General features: G+C 39.2%; 1 protein-coding gene across 3 annotated transcripts in view; it reads left to right on the top strand.

Annotated features, from left to right (window-relative positions):
* The first annotated feature begins 23,085 nt into the window (after positions 1-23,085).
* The window catches only part of LEPR (leptin receptor), an 83,290-nt gene continuing 81,542 nt past the window's right edge, over positions 23,086-24,833 (top strand). The window contains exon 1 of one of the 3 annotated variants that reach the window (XM_045584501.1): positions 23,086-23,210. The gene's annotated coding sequence lies outside the window, so the exon portion shown is untranslated. Of the gene's footprint in view, positions 23,259-24,833 lie in introns of all 3 variants that reach the window. The other 2 variants (XM_036444755.2, XM_036444756.2) reach the window with 2 other exon arrangements.

Raw genomic sequence — 24,833 nt, 5'->3', positions numbered from 1 at the left:
TTATATAATGCTAAACTCAAGGATACTTTACAATTTAAATATTATCTAACCTGTCAAGAGTAGTTATTTGACATTACAAATAACTCTCCATTCATTTTCTCCCTCTAACTTTTGAAACCCTAGATTTCTTACTACCCTGTTTCCCCGAAAATAAGACAGTGACTTATATTATTTTTTTTCTCCCAAAGTTGCACTAGGTCTTATTTTCAGGGGATGTCTTATCTTTCCATGCGCTAGGTCTTATTTTCGGAAGATGTTTTATTTTCGGGAAACACGATACCTGCCTGGCTTTCCTTTCTCAGTCTTCTCAGTGGGTACATTAGTTTTCCAGGGCTACGGTACCTTAAAAACATATGACAAACTGGAGGGCTTAAAACAATTAAATGTATTTCCTGTACACGAAAGTTTCTAGCAGCTTTGTTCATCATCAGCAAAATCTGGAAACAACTAAGGTGAATAGATAGTCCATCTGTGGCACACATATACAATGAAATGTTATTTAGAAGTAAAAAAAAAAAAAAAAAAAAAAAGGAAATGACACAAAAAACACCCATGAACTATCAAGACACAAAATATATGGATGAATAGTAAATGTATATTTCTGGGTGAAAAAAAAGCAGTCTGAAAAGGTTACCTACTACTGTATGACTGTATTAATAGGACATTCTAGAAAGGTAAAAAGAGACAATAAATAGATCAGTCATTTCTGGAGTCAGGGCAGGGGGGAAGGTTGAAAAGGTGAAACACAGAGGACAATGGTGGATTCCTTCTGTATGAAACTAATGTACAGGTACCCAGCAGTCTGCATTTGTTAAACCCCATCAAACTCTACCGCACAGAGTAAGTTTTAATGTATGTGAATGAAAAAAATCATTTAGAAGATCAAGGGATTTCAGGATGGAATGTGACAAACCAGTCCTACTATGTTACAAATGTGTAACTGGAAACCTCACTGCAAGGATTAGGGGGAAAATTGACTCACCAAAATAGTTGGCAATGAGTGAAGACTGTAAGACTAAAGGAAAAAGGAATTATACATCAACATTGCATTCTAGTTGATAAAGTCTTCCATGGGGGAATGGACTAACAATTCTGAAACCACTGGAATTTATACTGGAATTAAATGATTAAGTAAATTCAGGTGAGATAGTGGGATCCAGGTTTCTCACTGTTGAAGTAGGAGTTTATATGTAAAGCAGGCAGAGGAGGCAGGCACGATCCCTATGGTTATGGATTATAGTTGGAGACATCAGTATGAACTCGTGCTTATTCTACTATAGATACAGATATTTACATATTAAAATATTTATAGATATGTGTATGGACAGGAGTTAGTTATATGAACTTTTTTTTGCTCTGTCAGCTGAAAGGATTTAGAAGCAAGAACACATTTAGAACCCTTAGGTTATTCTTCAATAAAAGGAACCAGGAATCCTTGGAGAAAATGGCTGATTATATAGTAAATGTACAAGATGAGCCTGGAGCATCTTATAGTGATAGAAAGTATGAAAGTGTTAAAAAAAAAATGTATCCACAATGATGGGGCATGTCAAAAGAAGGCAAGAGCTCCTAACAGCCAAAGATAGAGCAATTTGAGCAAAAAAAAAAAAAAAAAATTGTTTCATTAGAATATAATACAGAATATAAAATAAACATCTTGTAAATCCATACTGATATAAATAAATGAGTGAATAACTAAACAATTGTGAAAGAATAGACAAATCTTCCAGGCAGAAGAATTCCAAATAATCTGTGTGGCCCCTCATTCTCAAGGAAGTGGAGTGTGACTCCCCACACTTTAAATGTGGGCTGCACTGCCGGGACCGGTTTGGCTCAATGGATAGAGCGTCGGCTTGGGGACTGAAAGGTCCCGGGTTCGATTCCGGTCAAGGGCATGTACCTTGGTTGCGGGCATATCCCCGGTGGGGGGTGTGCAAGAGGCAGCTGATCGATGACTGTCTCTCATCGATGTTTCTAACTCTCTATCTCTCCCTTCCTCTCTGTACAAAATCAATAAAATATATTAAAAAAAAGAAATATGTTTAATAAATAAATAAATAAATAAATGTGGGCTGCACATAGAAAATTCCTTCCCAAGATTACAGTATGGGAAGGGTTGTAAAAAGAGTAATTTTACAGGGGAGAAACTTGATAAACACTACTTCAGCCAGGAGATGAATAGTGGTATCATGTTGATAGTATGTATATATCGATAGTATGATATGATGTGATGAGAAGAGTACTTTACCACTGTGGTCTTCCTCCCCAGATAACATATAACCATAAATGATCATGAAAAAAACAGACTCCAATTGGAAGTTGTAGAAAATCCCTGACCAGTATTTTTCAATATAATCAAGATCAAAAGAAACAAAAAAATATGAGAAATTATCACAGCCAAGAGGAATCTAAGAAGACAGGTTGACTAACTACGATGTGGTATCCTGGATGAAATCCTTTGAACAAAAAATGGACATAAGGTAAAAACTAATGACATTTTAATAAAGTATGGGCTTTATTCAAAAATTTTGTATCAATATTGGTTCATTGATTGTGACCAATGCACCTTACTAATATAAGATGTTAATTGATAGGGGATTCTGGGTATGAGGTACATGGGAATTCTTTTTTTTTTCTTTTTATTAAATTTATTGGGGTAACATTGGTTAATAAGGTTTTATAGGTTTCAAGTATGCAATTATATCATATATATTGTATTGTGTGTGCCCACCACCTAAAGTTAAATCATCTTCCACATATTTGACTCCATTTATTTTTTTTAAATATATTTTATTGATTTTTTACAGAGAGGAAGGGAGAGAGATAGAGAGCTAGAAATGTTGATGAGAGAGAAACATCGACCAGCTGCCTCTTGCACACCCCCTACCGGGGATGTGCCCGCAACCAACGTACATGCCCCTGACCGGAATCGAACCTGGGACCTTTCAGTCCTCAGACTGACGCTCTACCACTGAGCCAAACTGGCTTCGGCTCCATTTATCTTTTAAGTACCCCCCAACTCCCTTCTCTCTGGTAACCACAATGCTGTTGTCTGTCTATGAGTTCTTTTTAAAAAAATATATATTTTATTGATTTTTTACAGAGAGGAGGAGAGAGAAATAGAGAGTTAGAAACATCAATGAGAGAGAATCATCAACTAGCTGCCTCTTGCACACCCCCTACCGGGGATGTGCCCGCAACCAACGTACATGCCCTTGATGGAAATAGAACTCAGGACCGATGCTCTATCCATTGAGCCAAACTGGTTTTGGCTATGAGTTCTTATTTATTTGTTTTTCTTACTTATTCATTTATTGCTTAAAGTTTTATATTCCACATATGAGTGAAGTCATATATATATATATATATATATATATATATATATATATATATAACTTTAAATCTAAAACTTCTAAAATAAAAAGTATATAAAAAATTTCTATGCTGCCTAGCTGGCATGGTTCAGTGGTTGAGCATCCATCTGTGAACCAAGAGGTCACAGTTCCATTCCTGGTCGGGGTGCATGCCTGGGTTGTGGGCTTGATCCCAGAGTTTGGGGCATGCAGGAGGCAGCTGATGTTTCTCTCTCTCTCTCTCTCTCTCTCTCTCTCTCTCTCTCTCTCTCTCTCTCTCCCCCCTCTCTCTCTCTCTCTTCTTTTCCTCTCCCTTCATCTCTGAAATCAATAAAAACATATTTAAAAAATTCCTATACCAACTTCACCTCATAGCAATTACATCAGAATATCTGGAGTGTAAGCTAAGCATCATGACTTTTTTAAAAGGACCCAGAAAATATCAATGTGCAGCAAAATTTGGGAACCTCTGGTACAGAAGCTCTGAGGCATGGAGGCTGTTATATTCTGGCATTCTTTACTTCACTCAAAATGTTCCAAACTAAGTGAAGCTGTTGAGTGTTGCTTCTATTTTATACCTATGAGAAGTTGAATTTTTAATGAGTGTGATAAAAATAAAGTACTGGAACAAGTTGCCCATTTGAGCACCACTCTATGTAACACTATTGAAACACTGACAAATATTTCAAGTGCATAATAACAAGCACTATTACCTCTTAAAGTATAAGGTCTCTTACAATTTTTCCTGCAAATGAAATGAAAAAGACACTCACATGCACACCCTTTTCTTTGTCTGGTCCCAGTCCCCCCACCAGAATATGTTAATGTATTCTAATGAACCTCCACTCTGGATTCATTTTTTTAAAACCCTTTTTTGACCTTATTTGTGCTCTAGGAGGTTGACTCTATGGATTGCAACACCCTGGCCCCTGGCCCTCTGGTTTCCAGTGGGTTCAGACAGGATGGAAGGATAGGTAGGGTATTTTTAGCACCACTCCTTATCCTCCTCACTCTGGTCTGCCAGGGGTGGTGTTTGTCCCAACTCCAACTCCCACTTGGCTCTGACATTGTTCTCTTTCCTCACCATGCCCTGGAGAAGCAATGGCTTTGGCTGTGGCTAGTCTTGGGTAACTTACCATCCCTTGTTGGATTTTTAAAATGTTTGCCTGTACCTCTATAAATAATCTATTCATTGAAATATTTTTAGTTTAACCTTATGAAGTCATCTGTTGACTGTCAGAATTCTGCCTGATACAGGGTATAGTTGTCTATTCTCTATTCTTGGGAATAATACCCCCCCCCCCCAACACACACACACTTTTATTTTAACTTGAGAAAATGTCCTGACTGCCTTATTGGCTTTAAAAATGTCCTCTATTTCGTGAAATGATGCTGAAAGTAGAGAACACTATTTTCCCTAAACCCTTACTTGGCAAAAGAATAAGTTGGCAAACTTATGCTGGTTCACCACACATTTTTTAAATTTCACTTTTGAAATCCAGAGTCTGGGAACCATTGATCTAAATGAGTCTTTGACTTTGAAAAATTAAGGGAATTCAGCTATAATTCACTTTACCACAAGAATCTTACAAATTTGGTGAAAGTTGCCAATATGAAAGTTGTCATGGCAGGCATTCACGTTCCTAGGATTCAGTTGTTTGTGTAACTTATTTCTCATTCCTGGTAAAGAGAGCAATAGTATCAGGGAAAAATAAGAGAAACTATAAAAATTGAAGTGGTTATTTCTGCATCTTCCAATATGACATCTTATGGAGAGCTAATGGGAAAGGGACTAATATGAGTGAATCTGAAAGTTTTAGCAAGATGTTGAAATCACTCATCTATGAAGTGTGGATGGTTGGTGATAGCGACTTAGAACTTCTTTGTTCCAGAAATGTCTGTATTTGCACTTTTCCAAGTATGTTTAATTATGAATGATTACAGAAGCTCATTTATGGGTGACTTCATTACTGAGTAACACTGAGCATATGTGTTTGTCCATGTTTGAAATTGAATGTGTTTCATAATGTCAAATACAGCCAATCTATAATTGAAATAAAAAATTTGAAGTATCCTATGCTTGGGCAGGGTAGGGAACTTAGGGTATATATTTAGCCTGGTTTAATCTCCTTGACTTTAAAATTCTTCTTTGTTGTAAATGTAATATCCTTCTTTGTTGTATCATGTTATATTTAATTTTGAATGCAAAGGCAGTAACACATGATTGGTTTTTAGTTTGCATCTGTTTAAAACATTATTTTGTTGTTTTTGTTCTCATGACTTTCCCTGCTCTGCATGTAGCTTAAGAAAATACACCAAGCAATCTTTTAAAATGTATTGTTTCCTTTTAGACACTGTTAAATGGAAATTTAGAAGGCTGAATAGCTTAGTCCCTAAGAAGAGGGGGAAAAAAAATTTTTTTTTACACAGTTATAATCCAAACGCAAGCTATTGTCAACATAGCATGGAAGAAAATTTGGTTAACTCAAGTATTTTCTCCCCCTTTACATTTCTATTATTGAAACAAATTAATGGGAACTTTCAACACTGATTTATTTCCTCCTCTGCCTAGTGGTGGAAGCCAATCGATGCAAAACCTGAGAATGATCAGTAGCCATGTTTCCCACTACGTGGAGAACATTAGTAAGAGGGAATGAAACCCACTTATATTAAGAAGCAGAGATAAGAGATGGAGAAGGTTATTGGCATTTTGGGGGGTTCCTGAAGACCAGCTGTATGTCTGCTCTTGTGATTTGGCTGTTTAAATCTTTTTGATTTCATGAAATAAAAATTCTCCTTTTTAGCCACACTATTAGGTTCGGGTAGCTATGTGTATTGAATTAATGTAAGTAAAAAAAGAAAACTGAGGAAATATTCTGAGGTAGCTTCCAGAATTAAAGGACCTGTTGACCAGCTAAGCATTAGGGAGGCAGAAGCAGGTATTTTATAATAGGAGGCACTCAGAGCCTAGGGTCAGAAGTTAGGTACCATCAGGACTCACTTGACCCTCAGGTACTGTCTGTGGAGAAATATTTTGATATATTGCCTGCTATGTTTCCCATCAGTACTTTAATTTAGTTAATCCATAATCCTCTTCCATTCATGGATTTTTTTTTTTATCCATTGCCACAGAAGAAGATGTTATGGCAGACTCTGTTTTGAGTCTCAAAAACACAGACCAGAAGTGGATTTAGGCTCTGAAAAGCAGCAGAGCCATCCCAAGTTAGTGGGGAAAGAAGAAAGGCATGGGGAAAGCAAAGAGAACTACATTGCTGTACCACTAAACAAAGAGGCTCTGCCTACAGAAGACTCTGTCATTACACAAAAAACAGTAGGCATTTATCTTTATTGGTGTGTTTTTGTTGTTGTTAATCCTCACTAAAAGACAGTTTTTCCATTGATTTTGAAATAGAGTGAAAGGGAGGTGGAGAGACGGAGAGGGAGAAACATCGATGTGAGACACATTGGTTGATTGCCTCCCACAGGTGCCCCAACCAGGGCCAGGGACTGAGCCTGCAACATACTATGTGCCATTGACAGGAATCAGACCTAGGACCCTTCAGTCTCTGGGCTACCACTCTATCCACTGAGCCATACTGGCTAGGGATAAAAGGCCTTCTTTAGGAAGAAAGAGAAGGAGGAGGAGGGAAGAGAAACATAGTTATAAGAATAAAATGACAATAAATACATACATATCATAAATACATACATAAATGTAAATGGCTTAAGTGCTCCAATCAAAGGACATAGGGCAGCTGAATGAATCCGAAAACAAGGCCCATGTATAGCTCGGCCAGCATAGCTCAGTGGTTGAGTATCAACCTATGAGCCAGGAGGTCTCAGTTTGATTCCCGGTCAGGGCACATGCCTAAATTGAGGGCTCAATACCCATTGAGGTGCAGGCAGGAGGTAGCTGATCAATGATTCTCTCTCATCATTGATGTTTCTATGTCTTTCTCCCTCTCCCTCTCTCTCTAAAATCCATAATAGTCCTATACAATAAAAAGCTAATATGCAAATTGTCCCCTCAGGAGTTCAAACAACTAGGAGTTAGACCGCTCTCTGTGACATGCGCTAACCACTAGGGGGCGGTGCAAAACAAAGGAAGGCCCCAACCAGCAGCCAGCAGGGGAAGGAAGGTCCCATTGATTAGCCCTGATCACCAGTTAGGCCTAGGGACCCTACTGGTGCAGAATTTTGTACACCAGGCCTTTAATAATAATAATAATATTGTAATAATAATAATAATAATAATAATAATAATAGACCCAGGTATATGCTTTCTACAAGAGATTCACGCTGAATGAAAGATACACAGACTAAAAGTAAAGGGTGGAAAAAATAGTTCATGTAAATGGCAGTAAGCTTTATCATAACTATGTGTGGGGAAAAAACATAGTGTGTGTATATATATATATATACACACATAGGTTGATACTCAACCACTGAGCTATGCTGGCCGAGCTATACATGGGCCTTGTTTTCGGATATATATATCCGAAAACAAAGCCCATGTAGCTCAGTGGTTGAGCATCAACCTATGAGTCAGGAGGTCTCAGTTTGATTCCAGTCAGGGCAATCATATATAGGGTTTGATACTATTCACAGTTTCAGGCATCCTCTGGGGTCTTGGAATGTATCAACACAGATAAGGGGGACTACTATATAACCAATGTATAATTGAAACAAAAAATTTACTTAGAAGTGTTTGTAGAACATTACTTAATGCATTTCAGAAAAGAATTAGGGGTAAGGGGAGTCATTGAACCTGAAATAACCTTTGGCATGGACTCATGTAGATCAACACCTGCAAAACAGACAGGATGAGGAATCAGATGATAAATTCAACAGATGACCAAAGGTTAAAACCTTTGCTTATCCTGGGCTCTGCCTACCTTCCTTCCCTACTGTCGTCTATTTAGAAGTTAGAAGTGAACTCAAGGAAAACAAATAGAAACCCAAGTCCATTGAGGTTTAGTTTATTCTACTGTTGGTAAAATAGGATCTTAGTGAAAAAATTAAGTTCAGTTTTGTAAAAATTGTTATACTTTCTGATCACCTGCTTATACAGCCTGAAATTCAAGTTCTGTCTCCTCCTGCAGACTGTTTTTTTCTATGTGGCAGAAAACCTGGCTGCTGGCAGCTGCAGCTCACAGCCACATATACTCACCATCCGAGGAAGAAAAGCTCTTTACCCCTCTTCGTCTTCCATCTCTTAGTCTCCCATCCTAGATCCCATTTGCAAAGCTTCATAGAACATTCAAAATTGTTCTGTATTAATTTCAGATGTACTGCAAAGTAGTTAGAAAATCATACACTTTTACAGAGTAGTTTCCCTGCTCATACTTTTACCTCAGTATTATTGGCTATATTTCCTCCAAGACAATCTTGACTGGCCTTCTTCTATTCATGTTCCCCATTGTCCAATTATAGTCTGTAGTATGAGATGTTATAGTAGATCCTGCTTGGACCATGTGCTGTGTGGCCTCTGAAGATAGGATGTTGTAACTTACAGCATCCTCTACATCCCGATTCATGGACTTGAAGTTGTAGAAGTAGTTTCTCTGCCAAGGCCTAGGGACCCTACTGGTGCAGAATTTTTGTGCACCAGGCCTTTAAAAACAACAACAACAACAACAATAATAATTGACCTAGGTATACGCTTTCTACAAGAGATTCATGCTGAGTAACTCCTCATCTTGGTTTATAGGCCAGTGAATAGAGCTGGTGCTTTTTGCTCTCAAATTCCATTACACTACTGCAAAGAACAAAGTGCTTTGTGCTATGTGAAAATTGATTTATAGTATATGTGTACCAATCATCAGGATTATCAGAAATGTTGGCCACTTTCCTTTAAGGTTCAGAGGGACTTAAATCTGAAATGCATTTTTTTATGAAAACTTCATTTAGGTGCATAATTCTGAAATAATCCTAGCCAACTATTTATAGTAGTCTCTTTTTTTGTTGTTGTAAATAAACAATTCAATTGACTTGCCTTTCAACTCTAAACAGCCTATGATCACAATTTAAATAGCTGCTGGGAGTCTCATTGCCTCACAGCAGCTTTTCAGACAGTCAGACTAATACCTGCTTTCCACATCCATGCCAGTAGCATACTAAAAGGCAAGACAAGATGTCCCAACAAATTAGGAACCTAAATGCTTGTACACAGCAGTAACTGGGCTGCTTTAAAAATTATGGTACATCTAGGGTTTCACAGAATACATATGTAATATATATTCTATGAAAATTTAAAATAAAAATAAAAATCTCTCTTTGGTATGTGAATTTTAAATAATACTGCAGGTAAATAATCATTGTAAAGTAAATATTTATAAAATAAAGCACTCTTCTTTTTTTTCTTAATTATACAAATGGAAAATCATAAGATATGCCATTTATACTTTTGTCAAATGCATATTCACTAAACAATTTCTACATCTAAGACACTGTGATAAAAAGTAGATAAGATACAACTTTTTCCCTTAGGGCATTTATATAAATAGTAGTGGCCCAGTGCATGAAATTTGTGCACATTAAAAGGGAATTAATTAGAGGAAATATTTTAATGTTGCTATTTACCCTTACTCTATAATAGAAATGTCAGAGATGAAGGACAATTACTAAAATGTATATGAAAATAGTATATAAATTTATTAATAAATAAACAAAAATAGCATCATGTCCCTGGCCTGTGCCAGGCGGGGGATGCATCCTCACGAAACCTGTCAGGCAGTGGGCGGGGGACTCAGTCTCATGTCCCCAGGCCTCACCGCACATGCAGCCCCTTCCACCTGCACCTGCAGCGGAAGCAGCCACCTGCTGGTCAGTCATTACAGTATGAGGGCATCACGGCCATTTGCATTATTATCCTTTTATTAGTATAGACTAGAGACCCAGTGTATGAAATTCATGCTTGGGTGGGCCCTCATCCCAGCCTACCCATCTCCAACTGGGATTCCTCAGGGGATGTCCAACTGCCTCTCACAATCTGGGACTGCTGGCTCCTAACCGCTCACCTGCCTGATCACCCCTAACTGCTCCCCTACTAGCCTGATCACCCCTTTCCACCTCTGCTTCACCTTGCACCCAGGACCCAGGATTCCCTCCTCTGTTTGGTTGCAGGTACTCTGGATCCAGACTTTCCTCTCTCTGGCTGGCCACAGGCACCCAGGATCTGGGCTGGCAGAAGCCACAGGGTGGCTTTGACTGGGTTGTAGCTGCAGGTACCTGGGACTGCAGGGCAGGTGACTTGTCCCTCTCTCAGGCTGCAGGAGCTGGTGCCCGGGACCGTGGAGCAGGCAGCTTGTCCCTCTCCTGGGCTGCAGCCTGGATGGTTCCCATTCCTCTCTCATGAGCTAATTTGTGCCTGGCTGGTCCCTCTCTCCCAGGTGTTAAGTGTCTGACCTGTTAAGGTGTGACAGTGTGAGGGCATGACCATTTGCATATTAGCTCTTTATATATAGGATATGCACAACTAACCATTAGACCAGGGGTCTTCAAACTTCTCTCATTATGAGAATCACCTGGTGGAGGTGTTAAAACACAGATTCCTGATAGCACTTCTTATAGTTGGGATCCGGGAATTTGTGTTTTAACAACTCCACCAGGTGATTCTCATAATGAGAGAAGTTTGAAGACCCCTGCGACGAACCAGAAAACATTTTATGACCTAGCCAGTATTGTTCAGTGGCCATAAACCAAGAGGTGGCTTGGGTACATGCCTGGTAGGAAGCATGCAGGAGGCAGCCGGTTGATGATTCTCTCTCATCAATGATGTTTATATATATATATATAAATATATATCCTTTTCTCTCTTGAGCAAGCATGTCAAATTCCTGTCCCACGGGCTGCATGTGGCACACACACACACACACACACACACACACACACAAAATATATATATATAATTGTTTAAAGTATTATATATAGTATTATATATGTCTCCTCCCCCCCCTACCCCTTGACCTCACCCTGGCCAACCCCTCCCCCATCCCACACATGCCCTCACCCCTTAGTGTCTATGTCTATTGGTTATGCTTATATGCACGCATACAAGTCCTTAGGTTGATTTCTTACCCCCATCTCGACCTTCCCCTGCCTTCGCACTGAAGTTTGACAGTCTATTCGATACTTCTTTGTCTCTGAATTTATTTTGTTCATTGGTTTATATCACATGTGTCAAACCCAAGGCCCGCGGGCCAAATCCGTCCCGCCAGGCCTTGCAATGTGGCCCGCACCGCGCTGTCATCACTGCACTCCGCTGCGTTTCCATCACAATGACAGTTTATGACTGTTCAGTAAACCATTCGGCCCGCGATTTAGGCTGGATTTTAGATTTTGGCCCCTTCTCTGATTGAGTTCGACACCCCTAGTTTATATTGTTCATTACATTCCACAAATGATTGAGATCATGTGATATTTATCTTTCTCTGACTGGCTTATTTTGCTTAGCATAATGTTCTCCAGGTCCATCCAAGCTATAAATGATGAGTTCTTTTTTTCCCCTCACAGCAGCATAGTATTCTATTGTGTAGATGTACCACAGCTTTTTAATCCACTTATTTGTTGATGGCTGTTTCCAAATCTTAGCTATTGTAAATTGTGCTGCTATGAACTTAGGGGTGTATATGTCCTTTTTGACTGTTATTTCTGGTTCTTGGGATATTTTCCAGGAAGTGGAATTACTGGGACAAATGGGAGTTCCATTTTTAAGTTTTTGAGGAAATTCCATACTATTTTCCACAGTGGTTGCACCAATCTGCATTCCCACTAGCAATGCACAAGGGTTCCTTTTTCTCCGCATCCTCGCCAGCACTTGTCGTTTGTTGATTTGCACAATGAATGTTTTTGTGGGGTCCAGCCAATATAACGGTATGTAAGAAACATTTTAATAAAATTTTTGTAACTTAATTTTTACACTATCCTTTTATATATAATTATTAATAATGGACTACAACATTTGCTAATGGCTGATGACTATAATTGTGTTGCATTCATTTCCCTTACATGCCTTACAGGGAGGCACACCATTTTTCTCCATTAATACTGGCAGCCAATATTTTAGCAGCAGATTGCCACATCATTAGTCTTGGACTGACTTGTTTGGTGTGCACAATAGGAAATATTTAGCTTTTTGAGAACAAGACAAATAGGTTTATTTGAGTTACATTTATTAATTTGTACAGTGATTCAGTGTCTGGTATGTTAATGTTCAAGAAAAAAATATTAATTTTATTAAAATGTTCTATCATTTTATGTTAATGATTACTCATTTATTTCAGCCCTTTGTATTTAGCATGTCTCTATTGAAATAAACCTATGTTTCTATGAAAATTGAAGCTTTTGTTTTTTTTTGTGGTCCACATAAACTTAAACCTTGTTTATTTGTCTTGTGTAAGCCTTTGAGTTTGTCATGCTTGCTCTAGAAGATCAATAAAAAAAATTTTTTTTTAAAAAGAAAACATTTTATGATAAAGTGAATACAAAATAAATATCCAAACTATCCTAGCCCATAGATAGCATAGTTCCAAGTTGGGAGATTAAAAATAAAGTTCAATTTAGTTGGATCTTGGTATATTGGCTTGTGTTTCTTATAAGTACCGCGCGCTAACCGATTGTGCCACTGGAGCCCCCTATTGGCTTGTGTTTCAATCATCAGATGATGATGATAATGAGTGATGGTTAAGGGAGGGAGTGTTGTGAAATTTAGAAGAACATTCAGGATGGAATAGATGCTGAATGAAAGCAAGAAGTGACAAAGAAAAAGAGAAAGCCCTGTGTTTTGATAGTTACAAGTTGTTCTGTGCAGTGGAAGAAAACCCTGGTAAAATAAATCTCAGACAATAGACTGAGAATGAATTTGGATGCATGACTGAGTTTAGATCCATCTGTTGGCAGTGGAGAACCACAGATACTTTTGAGTACAATACCAGAATAAAATGATCAGGACTATAGCTTAAGAAATTATGTGGGACCTAATACTAATGATATGCCCATTTATGTGTAAGTAGATGTTCATATAATTGTTTTGTACATATCTTTTCATTTTATTATGTAAATAGTGGATAGTTGATACTAATGATTGTGTTATTTAAAAATTTAGAAACTCAGATTTTCTTTATTTGTTCTTCAATTTCCTCTCTATACATTTAAAGTGTTTTTCTTTCTTTTTTTTTTTTTTTTTTTTTTTAAAGTATGATTTTACTGCCTGTCTGGTTTGGCTCAGTGGTTGAGCATTATCCCATGCGCCTAGGGATGATGCTCTAAAAAAAAGTTTTTATTGATTTCAGAGAGTAGAAGGGAGAGGAAGAGAGAGATAAAAACATCAGTGATATGAGAGAGAATCATTGATCCACTGCCTCCTGCATGTTCTCTACTGGGGATGGAGTCCACAACCTGGGTGTGTGCTCTGCCCAGGAATCAAACTGGGGAACCTCTAGGAGCATGGGATGCTGCTGCTAAACCACCAATCCACACAAGCCAGGACTAAAGTGTTTTTCTTTCATTGCTTTTAAAATATTAAATAAAATAGTTAACTGTGAATTGCTAAAACCTTTAGAAGAAAAAATTGAAGTGTATTTTAGGAGTACTGTTTGTGTTTAATGTAGGAAATTGATTTTAGGCTTTTATTAAATCAGCTTTAACATTATCTCCTTTAAATTTTCCACTGTTAAACTTATTTCTAGTGTAGTCAGTGGCACTGGCTACCATCTACTCAATCAAATAAGTGGACCTACTAATTATCTACAAATGGCATGTCAAATGACCTCATAGTTTAAACATACTTACATAAAAGACTTTCTCTTCTAATGTTTACTTTTATTTCAGAATCCATTACTTAATTAAACAGCATATTATTTTTTTAAATCCTCACCTAAAGATATGTTTTATTGATTTGAGAGGTGGCAGGAAGAGAAAAAGAGAGAGAGAGAGAGAGAGAGAGAGAGAGAGAGAGAGAGAGACTGATAGACACACAGAGAGAGAAGAGTGAGAGAAAGAGAAAGAGATGAGAGAGAAACATTGAACAATTGCTTCCCCTATGCACTCTGACTGGGGATTGAACTGGCAACCTATGTATGTGTTCTGATTGGGAATCAAAGGCACAACATTTTGGTGTACTGGATGATATTTCAACTAACAGAGTTACCCAGCAGGGGCAAGAAATATATTCTTTATACAACTAATGTAATTCAGTACAATTCTATATAATAAAAGCCCAATATGCTAAGTGTCTGGTTGACTGGTCAGATGTTCAACAAATCAAAGTGTAATATGCTAATGATATGATAAGGCCACTCAACCACTCGCTATGATGTGCACTGACAACCAGGGGTAGGTTAACTTGCTGCTGGAGTCTAGCTGATCAGGACTCAGCAAGATGGGCCAGACACACCCAAGAGCCTTCCTGTGGTCCCTCTCTAGCTAGCCAACCTCCTGTGTCCCTCTCTGGCTATGATCCTGTACCAGTAGGGTCCCTTGGCCTGGCCTGCACCCTCTCCCAATTTGGGACCCCTCAGGGGATGTTGGAGAGCCGGTTTCAGTCCAATACCACAGGCCAGGCTGAGAGACCCCACTGGTGCACGATTTTGTGCACCAGGCCTCTAGTTAAATATAAGAAGACATTTACTCAAATCCAAGAATATAATTGAAGAATATTTATTATAATTGTTTTGATGTATTATTTTTCACCATAGCACCTTTCAAGTTATTTTTTAAAATCTTTATTGTTGAAAGTATTACATAGGCCCTCATTTTTCCTCTATTAACCTCTTCCAACTTGCTCCCATCACCGCCTCCACCCCTCATCCCGCCCCCCCAGGCCCTCACCACCCCATTGTCTGTGTCCACTGGTTATGCATATATGCATACAAGTTCATTGGTTGATCTCTTACCACCCACCCTCCCCTGCCTTTCCTCTGAGTCTGTTCATGCTTCTATGTCTCTGGGTCTGAATTAAATAAGTAAATAAATAAACAAATAACTTCATTCAACAGTCTGTTCATGCTTCTATGTCTCTGGGTCTGAATTTGATCAGCAGTTTATTTTATTCATTAGATTCCACATATGGAACCTTTTAAGTTTGCTAATACAACTCTTTTATTATTAGATCCAAATGACTTTGTATCCATTTCACAAACCCTCATCACACATTTTGAGATTTCATTTTTGCTATTCCATCACTCTTTTTCCTTTCAAAGGCAAGAATAAATCAGAGCAATAATAGCAACATAACAATCACAAAATAAAGGCCAAGCTTTGTGGTGCGTTTTAGGATCATGATAGCCAAGTAGTCTCAAATTACCCTCATGAAATTTTACCATTTGGGTAACCTCTCATTGTTTGTAGACACTAAGAGGTAATGTCTTTTCACTGATGATTCCTGAAGAGTATTAATGCCCTGGATTTAAAGAATTCACACGTGATCAACCTAGAAGTTGCAGCTGAGCAGGCACATCATAAACTGTCAAATTACTTAGTGACTCTTTGCTTAACTGACCTGGTTGAAATAAAAGCCTGTGTATGTATATTTAGATAACAATCTGTATCAATTAATTTTCCTGTTTCAGATTTACTGACTTACCTCACTCTCTTTAAAATAAGAAGTGTGTATGTGTGTTTATGTGTGTGTGTGTATGCGTGAGAGCCCCTTATTTATTTATTTATTTATTTACTTACTTACTTACTTACTTACTTATTTCAATGGCGAACAGATGAGGGCAAAGTAAGTAAAGCAATCATCACCTTTGGAGGGAAAAAATTGTTCATGCTCTGTGAATGGTGAATCAACTCCACTGTGAATAATAGGTAACATTTTTACCATATAATTTGTTGTTTATCACCCAAAACTTCTTCATATAAACTCTCTAAAGTTGCAGCTCCAAGTCATAGATTCTTTGATGTGGTGGGGGCCTTAATTACCATAATTCTAGTCTAACCTCTCTACCACTCAATGCCATCCTGTAATATTCCTAGTGAACAGTACTTTGGTCTCTGTTTAGAAATATAGTTATGGAGAGCTCATTGTTTTAGCAGGTAGATGATCTCATGTCTAATGGCTGTGAGATCTAGAAAGTTGTCTCAAATCTGGCTACCTATGCTTTCCACTTGCTGAGTTTAGTTGGGTTTACAGGAACTATATAGAAAAATCTACCACAATCTTTGTTTTTTAATATATATTTTTATTGACTTCAGAGCGAGAGGGAGAGGGTGAGGGTGAGAGAGAAACATAAATAATGAGAGAGAATCATTGATTGGCTGCCTCCTGCATGCCTCACACTAGAAATCAAGCCCACAACATGGGCATATGCCTTGACTGGGAATTGAACCATGACCTCCTGATTCATAGGTGGTTGCTTAACTACTTAGCCACGCCAGCCAGGCTATTGCAATCTTCATGATTGTCTTCACAGTGTTTGAAGTAAATTGTCATTCTTGACTTCCTCTGAAAGCTAATTTTTTCAAATTTCATTTGGCATATCGATTACAGTACAGATTTCTGTTTCTTTACAGCCAGAGACTTTTATTCATTGGATTTATGGTGGACCCCCAAGAATTTTGTTTGTTCTTGTAGTTTGAGTTATGGTTGTAGCTCTGTGGTTTCATCAGTCTGTTTTCTGTATGTAGAATTTTGGGGGTCCAGTGGCTTCCTTCTAATTTGTACTCTATCCCTTTACTTCAAAGCTTGCAATATTTCTGTTGCTATGAAATTCTCAAGAACCTCGTAGATGTCCTGTGTATATTAAAAGAATTCACTCCTGAAGAAATGAGGCTTGCCTATAGATCTTTCCTAGATAATCCCATCCCTCTACCTTAGGGCTCTGAGGAGATTTATGAGTTACATACTTAATCTCTTCAAAGAGCATTTCTTGTGTGTGTGCCTGTGATTGAACACTCTGATGTTTTGGTCTTTCTGAAGCATTAACAAAAGACTGACCAGCTATATTCTTGGCTTTTTCTTTACAGCATGCTTTCTTGGCAATGAATCTCTTAATTCCTGCTTCTTTTGGAAACTGGATAAGCTGAGAATTTCCCCAAATCATTAAGTCTTGGTTTCTTTGTGTTTAAGAATTCTTTCTTTAATTTATCACTCTCTCCTTGCATTTTACACTGAGCAATAGGAAGCCAGGATGCACCTTCAACACTTTGCTTGGAAATCTCAGTTTTACATCCAATTTCATTGTATACAAGTTCTGTTTTCTATATAATTTCAGGACACAATTCTACTAAGCTTTCTGTCACTATGTAAAAAAGAAATTTCTCAAATATACATGTTCCTCACATACTTCTGAATACTCACCACCACACACTTGAATGCCCATATTTCTACCACCAGTCTGTTCATGATGGTTTAGATATTCTATAAGGTGATGTGTGTTTTTTTTAACATGCTCCCCACCTCCTTCTGTGTCCTCACTCTCAGAGTTGTTAATTGCCCTATTTTTTTTATTAATAATCTGTTTAAGATAAGATAGGCTTTTTTTCCATCATGTTCCTCAAAATTCTTCCAGTTTCTATTTCGTTACCAATTTTAAAGCCATTCCCTCATTTTTTGTTGTTGTGTTTTGTTACAGCAACACCTTATTTCCACTTACCAAAATCTGTTAGGGTTCAATCACAGAACCAGAACCAGTAGGGGATATAGTGAGATATTTATTTATTTATCTATTTGATTTTTTACAGAGAGGAAGGGAAAAGGATAGAGAGTTAGAAACATCTATGAGGGAGAAACATTGATCAGCTGCTTCCTGCACACCTCCCACTGGGGATGTGCCCTCAACCAAGATACATACCCCTGACCAGTATCAAACCTGGGACCTTTCAGTCCGCAGGCTGACCTTTCAGTCCACAGAGCCAAACCGCTTTGGCTGGACAAAATATTTTCTAAGTGCTTTCGGTCATGATTGATTGTTCTTAGCAGGACCTGTATATGTGTAAATAGGCATCTTATTGATTTTTTTTTTTTAAGAAAGAGAAGATAGGTAATCTTATTATTTTCTCTTTTTAAATCAAAGGTTTCCTTTTAGTGATTTTTCCCTCACCTAAGAAAATAGTGAGAGTATTAACCTGTTTCTAGAAGTTATGAAATATGTTTTGCCAGTCTAAAGAATGCTAATAGCTTACTTTTTAGTTGTCATTAAAAAAAAATTAAGGTTTCTAAAAGTTAAGAATTATGGTTTTGTGATTAGAAGGTATAAAGTATGAAGATACTTTCTGAAGGCAAAGGAAGAACATGAATTGTTCTAAAGTTGGTTATTTCTGAACTAGAGGCCCGGTGCAAGGATTTGTGCATGGGTGGGGTCCCTCAGGCTGGCTTGTGCTCTCTCACAATCTGGAACCTCTCAGACTGCTGGTTTCAGCCTGGCCAGTGGGGATCAGGCTGAAACCGGGAATTAAGAACCCCCAAGGGATGCAGTAGTGCACAAAGTGGCAGGTGGCCGGGGAGGAGCCTGAGCTGGGGCCAGGTGCCACCACTGCTCATCCATGTCCCCTGCACCTGCCACTACCACCACTTGGTAGCGCTGTAGTGGAGGTGGGAGAACCTCAAGCTGCAGAAGCTGTGCTCACCAGCTATGAGCTGGGACTTCTGGCTGAGTGGTGCTCTCGCTGTGGGAGCACACTGACCACTAGGGGGCAGATCCTGCATTGAGCGTCTACTCCAGGTAGTCAGTGTGTGTCATAGGGACTGGTCAACCTTTCATTCTGTTGCTTAGGCTTTTATATATATAGGTAAGAAGGTTTGTGAAAGTTTGTAGAAGGTTTGGGAAGAGGAATTTTGAAATGAAATTATATAAGTAAGCTGAATAATTAATTTAATTAAGTATATAAGTTTAAGAATCCAAAGTAAGATAATACAGTATTGGAATTTGATTATTTTATAATTTGTTAAAAACAACAATAAGAATTTTCTTCTTACTTGCCAGATATAAGGAGACTTACTTTTTTTTTTTTTTAAATATATTTTATTGATTTTTTTTTTTTTTTAATAGAGAGGAAGGGAGAGAGATAGAGATCTAGAAATGTCTACGGGAGAGAAACATCGACCAGCTGCCAATGTACATGCCCTTGACTGGAATTGAACCCGGGACTTTTCAGTCCACAGACCAATGCTCTACCGCTGAGCCAAACTGGTTTTGGCTGGAGACTTACTTTTAAAAGCAATTTGGTAAATTATATATTTGTCTCCATACCTGACCCCTCCAGAATGTAGAAACTCTTAATGAGTATTATTGTTTCCATGGCAATATGTTTATTTGCATAAATTAAATGAGAATCTGATTTTTTAAAATAATAGAACACAAAACTGGTTCCCAATTATGGTTTTATTAGCCAAGACCTTGATTGAAAAGTCATATTTGAGAGAGACATGCCTAGTCTCTGATGACACCAAAACGGTTTAAGGAATTAAGATAGACTTTGAAACCAAATAAAGCCCCTGCAGAAATGGCCTGATACCTTACTTATTCACATGGCTCAAGGCAGTCTTTCCAGGTAAGGAGCAAAGTTTGCTTTCCTGGAAGATTGCAAGAAAATTCCTCAACATCTTTTTTTTTTTTGTGACCTCTAGAACTGAAGGAATTCACCCAAATCTAAAGGTATTACAGGTAAAACCTGATACTAGACAATGTTTTCTAGGATCATTAGTTACTCCTTTATTAATCAACCCAGGAAATGAGACTGGCCACTGGAATAGCTTGCTTGAGCTATTCACTCAAGTAGCTCTAGATCTTCTAAGATACCTCCCAGACAAGGACAAATATTGCTTTGGTTATACTATCCTGCCATAGTAGGACATGTTAGTCCACTGTCATATTTTATGTACCCTATCTAGAACATTAATACTTACAGCCCATGAAACTGCTGTTTCACTTGCCAATCTGCAAAAATCTGTAGACTCGTTAGCAAAAGTAGTATTAAGTATATAATAGGATAACATTAGATTATATTTTTGCTGAAGAAGGAGGAGTATGTATGACTGAGTATAATTCACTTCTTGTTGTATCTATATAAATACTTCTTCACAGGTTGAAGCCAGCAGTGATAAGATTATACAGCAAGCCACTTGGCTATAACAGACTTTAGATCACCATACCCCATTGTTTCAAGGGATAAGAGACTGGTTTTCTGACCTATTCTGGATACTTTGTGGACTAAAGTCTCCCTTGGGAGAAATTATAAATTTAGGCCTAACTCTTCTAATACTAATTTTAATCCTTTATATGACATTTAAGTTAATCATGTTATGTATCATAAGATATGTAAACAAGCCTCAAGGATTGAAAAGCAAATGCATCTTGAGGCTTCTCCTCTTGATCAAACTAGAAAACATATCCTATAATAGATTTTGATATTTTATGCCAAATTAATTTTCCAAGGCTCTGCTACCAATTAGGGGGGAAAAAGAGAGAAACTTCCATAAAAATGAAAAAAAAAAAATTGATAGTGGGGAGTTGTAGCCCATCTCTCTATTCTTTTAATATTGTTTCTGTTAAAAGCATTTTTGTAAAAGATGTATTGTTAACTAATATGTAACCCGTGGGTAAGTGACATATTTGTGTAAGAGTTCCAAGAACTAGCTTTAGGTGAGGAGGCTAACTATAGCAACTGTTCTGGCTCTGAAAGACTTGCTGATTCTCAACCATAAAAATCAGCCCTCTGCCTGACCAGTTTTGGGAAAATTATTGGAATGGACTATGCTGACTTACAGGAAGAGAAATTTCAGCCTTCTTCCACCTAAATTCTTTGTTCTGCTCTCCCTCTTCCTCCTAAAAAAAACTTCTCCTCCACTGAGAGGTTAATATATTTTTTTTTTTAGGTGGGGGGGGGGGGGGGAAGGGAGGCACTACTTTCTCAGGTTGCCAGCACCTGAATAAACCCTCTTTCCTTGCACTAGCACCTCCCTCTTGAGAACTGGCAGGCAGGCAAATCTGAGTTCATTGTCAGGACCTTACTTAAAAATAAAGGTCTTTGCAGATGTAATTAAGCAATAATATTGAGTTGAGATCATCCTGGATTATCTAGATGGTCCCTAAATCCAATGACAAGTGTACTTATAAGAGACAGAGGAGAAGAAGGCAGACACAGAGAATAAGACCATGTGAAGATGGAGTCAATGATCAGAGAGTTGCAACTACAAGTCAATAAATTCCTGGAGTTACCAGAAGCTGCCTGAGGCAAGAAAGAATTCTTCCCAAGAGCTGTGGGAGGGAGTGTAGACCAAATGGTACACTGACTTTGGACTTCTGGCCTCCGAAACAGTGAGAGAATACATTTCTAGTGTTTTAAACATTAAGTTTGTGATCATTTGTTAAGGCAGCTCTAAGATACCAACATGCTATTTTTATACCAATTATCAGATTAAGGATTCTGCTATGTTGTTTAATTTCATAATAATTCAGGAAAGTCAGTATCTCTACTCTAATTTTTGTCCCTACCCACTGGAGACAGTATCTGTTTTTGTGAGGTTTGATGAAAACTGAAAGATTAGTGCTTTGGGGTTATTTTTGCCTATGACAGATGGCCCAGAAAGTTCATTCAGCACGCAAATATGAAATTTTGGGATAAAGTAGCCTCAACAAGTGGTCTGGAGATTCAAAGGCTCTTCAGGAAAATGACACTGGTCATGGAAGGATATTTCTATGAGGGAAAAGGACCATTAACAAAATTGGCAAAGTGACTGGGTTAGGGAGACAGGACAGCTGGCTTTTGGCCTTATCTATCTCTGGGCTACTTTCTCTCTGTGCTTCTGATGCCTCTTCTTGTGAGGGTGTTAGGCAAGTCCATGTCTAGAAACCTTTTAAAATTAACTATCCAACCAGCCTAGAGTATGTCCACTCCACTTACTTCATTCCTCCTCACCTTGAATCATCCAGCACAATTGATAGTTGTAGGAACACTTGCTTGTCTGTCTGCCACAACCCCAAGTGCAAGGAGTATAATAACTGCACCTAGCATATTGTCTGGCACCCAACACCTCCTCAATTGATAAACAAGTCCATGGACATTTTGAGTGGAGAACAAGAAAATGTCTATTTACTTAGAGGCCGGAATCAGACTGTTCTAGGATGCTTTTTTTCCCCTCTTTTCTTTTTACCCTATATCAAAAGCCATTAAATTTCACGGTAAAGGTAAGTGGCCATTTAGTCCAGCCTCCCACTTGATGCGTAAGTGGCCTCTTCAGCCTTCCTTACAAGCATGACCAATATGGTTGGCTGACATCCTTGGTTACAGGAAACTCACTCCCTCACTATTCCTGGGCTTTTCAATTCGCTTTCCTTTCCCACTCCCCCTGGTTACTGAATTGATTAGGGCACATTTCCCACCCCTGGCGGAGCAGAGGCCTGGAAGTCTAGAAGAGGGAGGAACAGGGGGACTCCTAGCCGAAGGAAGAGTCTGAGAAGCGCTGGCTTAAAGTGGGCGCGCTGTAGCTGATGCAGCATCCAGGAGCCCCGCCGTCCTCCTGCTGGGTTTGCCTGTGCTTTCTGCCTCAGGGAGCGCAGAGGGTCCTCCTTCCCCAGCTCTAGGTTGTTGTTCTCCACGCGGCCACCCGCAACAGCCGCCGCCTCGGTCACCTGCGCCCCGGTCACCTGGCCGCCACCGGGTCCTTGCCTCCCGCCCGGAGCGGCCGTGGATAGGGGCGCTGCGGGTGGAGAGGGGCTCTGACGCCAGCCAGCTGTCCCTCCCCTCTCCTCTCCCCACCCGTTCTCTCTTAGCCCCTCCTCCCCACACCCTAGCTGCTCTCCGCGCTCTCTGCTCTCCGGAGAGTTGCCCGGCCCCTTCGGTGAGGAGTTCGGAGCAGCCCCGCTGCAGAGTCCACGCTGCCGGCTGAGCCAGACCCACGCGAGTGCGAGAGCCCAGGTGCGGTGCCATCTCTGCTTTTCGTCCGGGTTGGACCCCGGCTTCGAGGTGGGACCCACTTCTCTCTCTTCCATTCCCCCCACTGCCTCCTCCTCTGGCCCCGGGCGATCCAAGAGCCTCTGCTGGGGCGCGCTGCCCGGAGCCCAAGGCCCACCTGGGGAGCCGGGGTTCAGGCAGCTCAGCGGGGCCACCTGAGAGGTGGCGGCAGGGGCGGCTGGAGAGGCGCCGGGAGCTCTCTGCTTCCCCTGGGCTGGGAATCGGGGTGGGAGTGGAGGTGGAGGGAGCAGAGACGAGGGGGAAGGGGCGCAGGGCTGAGGGCAGCCAGCGGAGCCTGGGCGCACCTGTCTGCGCCAGGGAAAAAGGACTTGCCAACCCGACAACTTCTTTTCAGTCTCCCTCCTGCACTTTGGGACTTTGGAAGGGAAGGGAAGGGAAGGGACTGCGACTTAAACCATGAGCATTGGGCTCTGGAGGAAGGATTTATTGGTTTGGATGACAGAAGAAAAAAAAAAAAAGTGTGTTATAGACTTGAGCCTCTGATTTCCACCCTTTCTGCTGTCCTCAAGCAAATTAAAAAACAAAAATAACAAGACCCAATCCCGACCAAAGCACTTGTTTAAAGGGATTCGTAGAAGTGAGAAAAAGAGACCCAACCAGGGAATCACTTTGGAAACCTCAGATATGACGAGGCCGGCTAAGAAATGGGGTGTTGTGGGTGCCATTTCTGGGACTTGCATTTGTAAACAGGATGACACTGGCTCTCATAACCCTGAAGGAGGTCCTTATAGTGAGGGGTTGCTTAGAGTGTTCTCTGTTAAAGTTCTTTCCCCAGATATTGAAACAATGAGCTTTGGACTTGAAGTCAGAATTTTGGTATGCTGTGCCATTTGTCTGTGACACTGGTTAGCTTACCTTCTCTGGGCCTCAGTTTCCTCATCTGTCAAATTAGAGGGTTGGATTGAGAATCTGAGGGCATTTTAATAATATCTAAGATGTTTCCCAACTTAAAAAAATGTATAATGCTCTAACTCTTTTGCATGTTAGATTAATAATTTCATGACATTGGTTCTTGGCATTCTTGTTAATAGGCATTTATGATTTATACCGATAGTTTTTTTCCAAACAATAATTAAAGAAAAAAAAACATTTAAAAAAGCGTTCAAAAATATATATTTTATATGTAAGTACTTAGATCATCTCTCACAATACCTGAAAGAATCCTGTTCAACTTTAAGTCAGTAGAGTATTTGCAACATTGCAACAAAAACATGTGACATCAGCAAAGTACTTATTCTCTTTCAGTATTGTACATTTGGAATACATAAAAATTGTTTTGAAGGAAAACTAAGCATTTCACATTTCCTATCAATTACTGATCTTGAACAGTGTTTGTTACTTTTTAGCATAAAGTTGTGTGCAGAATATTAAAAAAATGGTTTCAGACTACTTCAGAGCCTCTCTGAATTAAGCTTAGGAGCAGAGATGCCAATTTTAATAATGCATTTTGGTCCCCTTGGAATGAATCCCAGAAAATAGCAGAGGTTAACTAAACTGATAAGCCAGAAATTAGGAATTGACACATACACACACACAAACACACACACACACACACACACACACACA

The sequence above is a fragment of the Pipistrellus kuhlii genome, unplaced genomic scaffold, assembly GCF_014108245.1.
Source record: "Pipistrellus kuhlii isolate mPipKuh1 unplaced genomic scaffold, mPipKuh1.p scaffold_m20_p_2, whole genome shotgun sequence".
In the NCBI taxonomy this organism is placed as follows: Eukaryota; Metazoa; Chordata; class Mammalia; order Chiroptera; family Vespertilionidae; genus Pipistrellus; species Pipistrellus kuhlii.
Note: the sequence above shows the minus strand (reverse complement) of the source record. Positions and strands in the feature narration are given on the sequence as shown.